The following is a 5,832-nucleotide window of genomic DNA, read 5'->3' on the forward strand; positions in this document are numbered from 1 at the left end:
AACCCAGGGCTTCATGCATGCTAAGCAAGCACTCTACCACTAATCTATCTTCCAAGCCCCTGTCCCTGTTTTTTAAATTAAAAAAAATTCTGTACCCTTTGTCTTTTTTTTTCCTATTTTCTCCCCTTTTGTCATTGTCACTGTTTTTGATTTGTGTATCATTGTCTTGCATGTAAGTATCTGATTTGGGAAGGGGAAGAGGGAATCGCAGAAACTGTGGGACAAAAGGTGAACTAATTCAGCAGTGATACCCACTAGACACTATATTGGAAATTAACTATACAACTTGGGAGGGAGAGGAGTGGGGAGGGAAAAAACTGGGAGAATATGAGGGAGTGGGTGACATTGTTCAAAAAGAAATGTACTCATTACCTGACTTATGTAACTGCAACCCCTCTGTACATCACAATTACAATTTTAAAAAAGTGGACATAGGTCACCTAGGCTGACACAAATTTTATTCCAGCACCTCTTCCCAGGATAGCCAGTAACCTAGATTCGAATCCGCTAAGTCCACAGCTTCCACCCTAGCATGTTTAAGCCCATGAGTTTAACTCTTTTTTTTTTTTTAAGTCAGTCATGGGGCTTGAACTCTGGGCCTGGACACTGTCCCTCAGCAGTTCAGCTCAAGACAAGTGCTCTACCACTTGAGCCACAGCGCCACTTCCGGTTTTCTGAGTGGTTTATTTGAAATAAGAGTCTCATGGAGTTTCTTGCCCAGACTGGCTTTGAGCCTGGCTTTGCACCGTAATCCTCAGATCTCAGCCTTCTGAGTAGCTAGGATTACGAGCATGAGCCACCGACGCCCGGCTTCATGAGTTTAACTCTTAAAACAGCTTACTATAGAGCCACCTGAAGATAAAATTCTTAACATGTGTGTACAAATAAGTAGTGTTTCTTTATGGATATAGATACAAAGATAACTAGCAATGTGGCAAAAACAAATAATAGAGGTTGGAGCCTAGCTCCTGACCTGGGAGGTGTGTTTGCCTTTGTTTACATGGCAAAGAATGCACTGGGATATTCTGTAGGCAATAAATAGAGAAGTGGCATGTTAATCCTCCATAAAAAATTTCCTTGCCCAATTTCTAGGCCAAATGAGTTGCTTGTGGTTCTCTGTGTTAGGTCCCAATGTGGTAACAGCAGTTGGTAGCCATGTCCGATAGATGGCGCTGTGGCTTCCCTGGAAAATTTATCCTGAGGTGCTGGGGGGGAGGGGGAGAATGTGGGAGGGATGGGATGCTTTGGGCGATTTCAGCTGAATTAGATAGAATGAATCGCAGAACAAGCCCTGGAAGATGAAATTCAAAACATGCAAAAGACGTCCACGAAGATCTTTCCCTCATTATACACACTCCAGTAACTTGGTTTTAATAAAAACTAATAAAAATAAATGCTATTGCTATATATCTATATCTATAGATATATCTATGTCTATCTATATCTACATCTATCTATCTATATACATCTATCTATCTACAGATAGATATAGATATAGATAGATGATATAGATATAGATATAGAGAGAGGTTGAGAGAGAGTTTTGCTATGTAGCCCACTATGGACTTAAACTCACTATGTAGTCCAGGCTTAGTTTGAATTCATGCTCTTCCTACCTCAGTTTCCCAAGGGCTGGGATTATAAGGGTGCACCACTTCTCCCTGCTCTATTACTTTTAAAAAAATGCTACTATGTTCACCCCACCAACCAGCATGTATAGCTTGTCGCTCTTAAAAACATAGGAATGTTTGGACAAGTATACACTCCCACCAACTGTGCAGTAAGCTTCCCTTTTAGCCACATCCCCTCCAGCATCTGTTGTTATTAGATTTCTTGATTATAGCCATTCTAACTGGGGGGGTGAGTTGGTATCTCAATGTTGTTTTGATTTGCATTTCTTTTATGGCCAGAGAAGTTGAGCATTTTTTCATGTGTCTATTGGCTATTCTTATTTCCTCTTCAGAGAAGTCTCTCTTTAAGCCTTAAGCCCACTTATTAATCGGGTGATTGTTTATTGAAGATTTGTTTTCAGGGGATTTAATTTTTTGAGTTCTAAGTATATTTTAGATATGAAGTCCTTGTCCCTTGTATAGCTAATGGAGATCTCCCAATCCGTGGGTTTTCTATTGATCTTACTAGCTATGTTCTTTGTTGTACAGAAGCTCTGCAGTTTCATGCAACCCCAATTGTCCAACTTTTCTTTGATTTGTTGTGTTTCTGGGTCTTTATTAAGAAAATTTCGGCCTGTGCCAAGCAGCCCTAGGGTTTCTTCTATTCCTTCCTGAAATATTTTAAGGGTGACTAATTTTACTTTGAGGTCTTTGATCCATCCAGAATCAACTCTGGTGTGGGGTGATATATAAGGATCTAATTTTAGTTTTCTACAGGTGTTTAACCAAATTTGCCAGCATCATTTACTGAAGAGGCTGTATTTCTTGCATTCTAATTTTTGGCTCCATTATTGAAGATTAGGTGGCTCTAGGTCTGTAGTTTCATTTCTGGCAAGCAGTATAGAGGTTCCTCAAAAACTACACATAGAGTTTTCCTATGATCCAGCAATACTACTTCTGGGCATTTGCCCAAATGACCACAAACAAGGCCATACTAAAGCTACCAGCACAACTATGATTATCACAGCATTATTCACCATAGCTAAGATATGGAACCAACCAAGAGGCCCCTCAGTAGATGAATAGATCAAGAAAATGTGACACACACAAACACATATGTGTACACACACACACACACACACACACACACACACACACACACAATGGAATTCTATGCTTCCATCAGAAATAATGACACTACCCCATTTGTTAGGAAATGGAAAGACTTGGAAAAAAAAATCATACAAAGTGAAGTAAGCCAGACCTAAAAAAATATAGGTCCCATGGTTTCTCTTAGTTGCAATAACTAGTATACATCTAGGATAATCTTATCAGATGAGCAGAAAAGCTCAAGAGCTATGTTTATAAAACAATATAAGATGATGTTAAGCGAAATGAACCCCAAGATAGGGACACAAAAGTTTTTCTTTGTTGCTTTTAATATACTATGTGATTTTTTTGTTTCTTTTGTATGTTCTTCCCCCTATGGTATACCTCCTGTTGTCACTGTATTTGATTTTGGTACCCTGCATCTTATACATACATTTTTCTAATTTGGGGAAGGGAAAGAGAATAATAAATGCTGAAACAAGGACACAGGATGACCCATTGCAACAATGATACTAACAAGACACTAGTTGGAAATGATCTTTACTACTTCGGTGAGAGGGGAGAAGTGGGGGGAATGGGGAAAGGAAGGGACAGTATGAAGAAAAAGAGGTAAAACTGTTCAACAAGAAATGTACCCATTACCTTACTCATGTAAATGTAACCCCTCTGTACAGCATCTTTACAATAAAATAATTTAAAAAAATATTTAGGAAGATTGTATCAAAGTTTAGCTGTATCTTCTTCAGACAAAAAGTTCCAAACCCCACAAAACTCTTAAGTTGGTTTGTTCTATTTAACTTTTCCCTACTCAGGCTTATGAATCATTCCTCAAGATAATAATATAAATAAAATTAATTTATCTACATATGATTCACACCAAAAGAAACAGGTTTCTATAAATAATGAAACTAGGTACATGGCTGTCAGATTGAGAAGCACAAATGAAAACTTTTTGAGACTCTGAAGGTGACCCTTGGAAGAAACAGGCATCCTGTGGCAATTGCTACTGAATGTCAATAACAAGTCTATGTGCTAATGGGATGAGAGATGCCATATCTGCTAAAATGTCCTCGAAAGAGGAACAGTGGTTTGAAATTAATCTGCAGAGAAGTCATCAATGTAGATTAGAACACTTATTACAGACATCAGCTTGCTGTGGAGCTGTTTCTCATACAGGCAACTAAACATAGCATGTAATGAAGAAGGCAGCATGGATTCACTTATTTATTCATTCATTCATTCACTACCAATGACTACTGATTATTCTCAGTCATACCAAGAATACCAGTTTCTAATTAGGCTTTGGTTATGTTACCACACACTGATTCAGACTATCTGCTGTATAACAAAGGCAATTACTGGGGAGGTCAGGCTATGGTAGACAAAGAACTTTATTACAAGGAACTGTGATTGAAACCAACAGGGTTTTCCTCCTCATAGGCTAACTAGCTGGGAGCTGATTCAGAAGCAGTTCATACAGCACAGGGTGATTGTGCAGAGATGGGCTCTTTCTCACAGGTTCAGCCTTGTGGCCAAATGATGAACCTCTGATCCTAATCAATCCTAATCTCCCAGCTACAAGATGGTTTTCTGTTTTGCAGATCTGAAAAACAAGGATCATTATATTTTCAGGCTATTCTGGCCACTGGTTAGTTTATCCATACACAGTTCCTGACAAATGACACCATGACAGGCTAGATAGGGTAGTTGCCACAGCCTTTAGTGAAAGAAAACACACTTGGCTTGATCACTGTGAACCACAAGGGTCAGGAGAGTTTCAGCAGGCAGTTGGCTTGAGATCTGGCCTCAGTGCTTGACTTCAGAGGCTTTGTACTAACTCTGGTCAAACACTATTTCTTTTTTTTTAAGAACAGTGGGTGGAATGCCTGCTAAGTGCCAAGCATCTTCAAGATTTAGTAGAAGAACAAGGACCATGATGGGAAGTGGAAAAAGCACAGATGACATGACCTTACCTGATTGGACCAGGTGGTTGACAACAGTGGATGTCTACAACCTGGAAAACAGGAAATATGCAGGCCTGAGTTTACTCTTCTTCAATGAGTGGTTGAATGGCATGCTCTCCAAGCCCTAATGTTCGGATTTCAGCACCATCCTACATTCACTGCAAAGTCAGCAGAAGAGCTGCATCAATATAAGTAGACCTCAGGGTATAACACTAAACACTATTTTATCCACAGGGAAAATGTTTTAAAATAAACTCACTGTGGTTTTTAATTCTCGATTCCAACCTTGAATTTTATGAGTATTGATTTCTTAAGAAAAGAAAGCCTACCTTCCTTTTTATTTATTTTAAATGGGGCTACATAAATAATATAAATCCATGTATATATTTTTTCTGTTTGTCTATAGTATATATTTATTATATATGTAGATACAATATCTACATATATATCAATATTATTTAAAACATTCCGATTAAGTGTCTTTTTACTCTCAATCTGACCTTTCTTATGTAGCTAAAATAAAGGAATTCATTTTAGATGCATACAAAGTTAAACCTGACATTTACTGAGCATTTATGGGAAAACTTGTACCTTACTTTGCAAAAAAATAGAAATAAATTAAAGCATCATGAAATACTTCAAATACTGAAGCAACGAACCATTGACAATACAATGTGGTGGGACTCAGGACATTTCTGATTTGCTACAGTCACATTTTAAGAAGAGTCCTATACCAGATGTCTGTTTGGATTCTGCTCCAAAAACCCAATAGCAAAGTAATGATGGAAAGGCAGGAGATGAATTTCATCAATATGGTCATTCTCCAGGTACATGGCCATGGTGGCTAGAACCATCATCTTATCTCTTAGTAAATCAAACACAGCTGGTCTTAACACCTCATTTCTCTTCTGAGACATTGGGAGGGGGTGATTTCCTTTAGAATCCATTGTATTGTTTTTTGTCTATAGGTTTTTAATACCCCCCAACCCTCCCTCCACACACACAAAAAACAGATAATGGACCATGGATCAGCTAAACCATGAATATAAAAGTCACCAGACAACAAAGAAAATCTATCTTTATCTTTTCCTCTTCTGTGGCCAAATATTACCTTAACTTGGCTTCTCTCTGCTCATAATCCATTTTGT

This window comes from Dipodomys spectabilis, unplaced genomic scaffold, assembly GCF_019054845.1.
Source record: "Dipodomys spectabilis isolate Male_0828 unplaced genomic scaffold, ASM1905484v1 ptg000115l, whole genome shotgun sequence".
Taxonomy (NCBI): Eukaryota; Metazoa; Chordata; class Mammalia; order Rodentia; family Heteromyidae; genus Dipodomys; species Dipodomys spectabilis.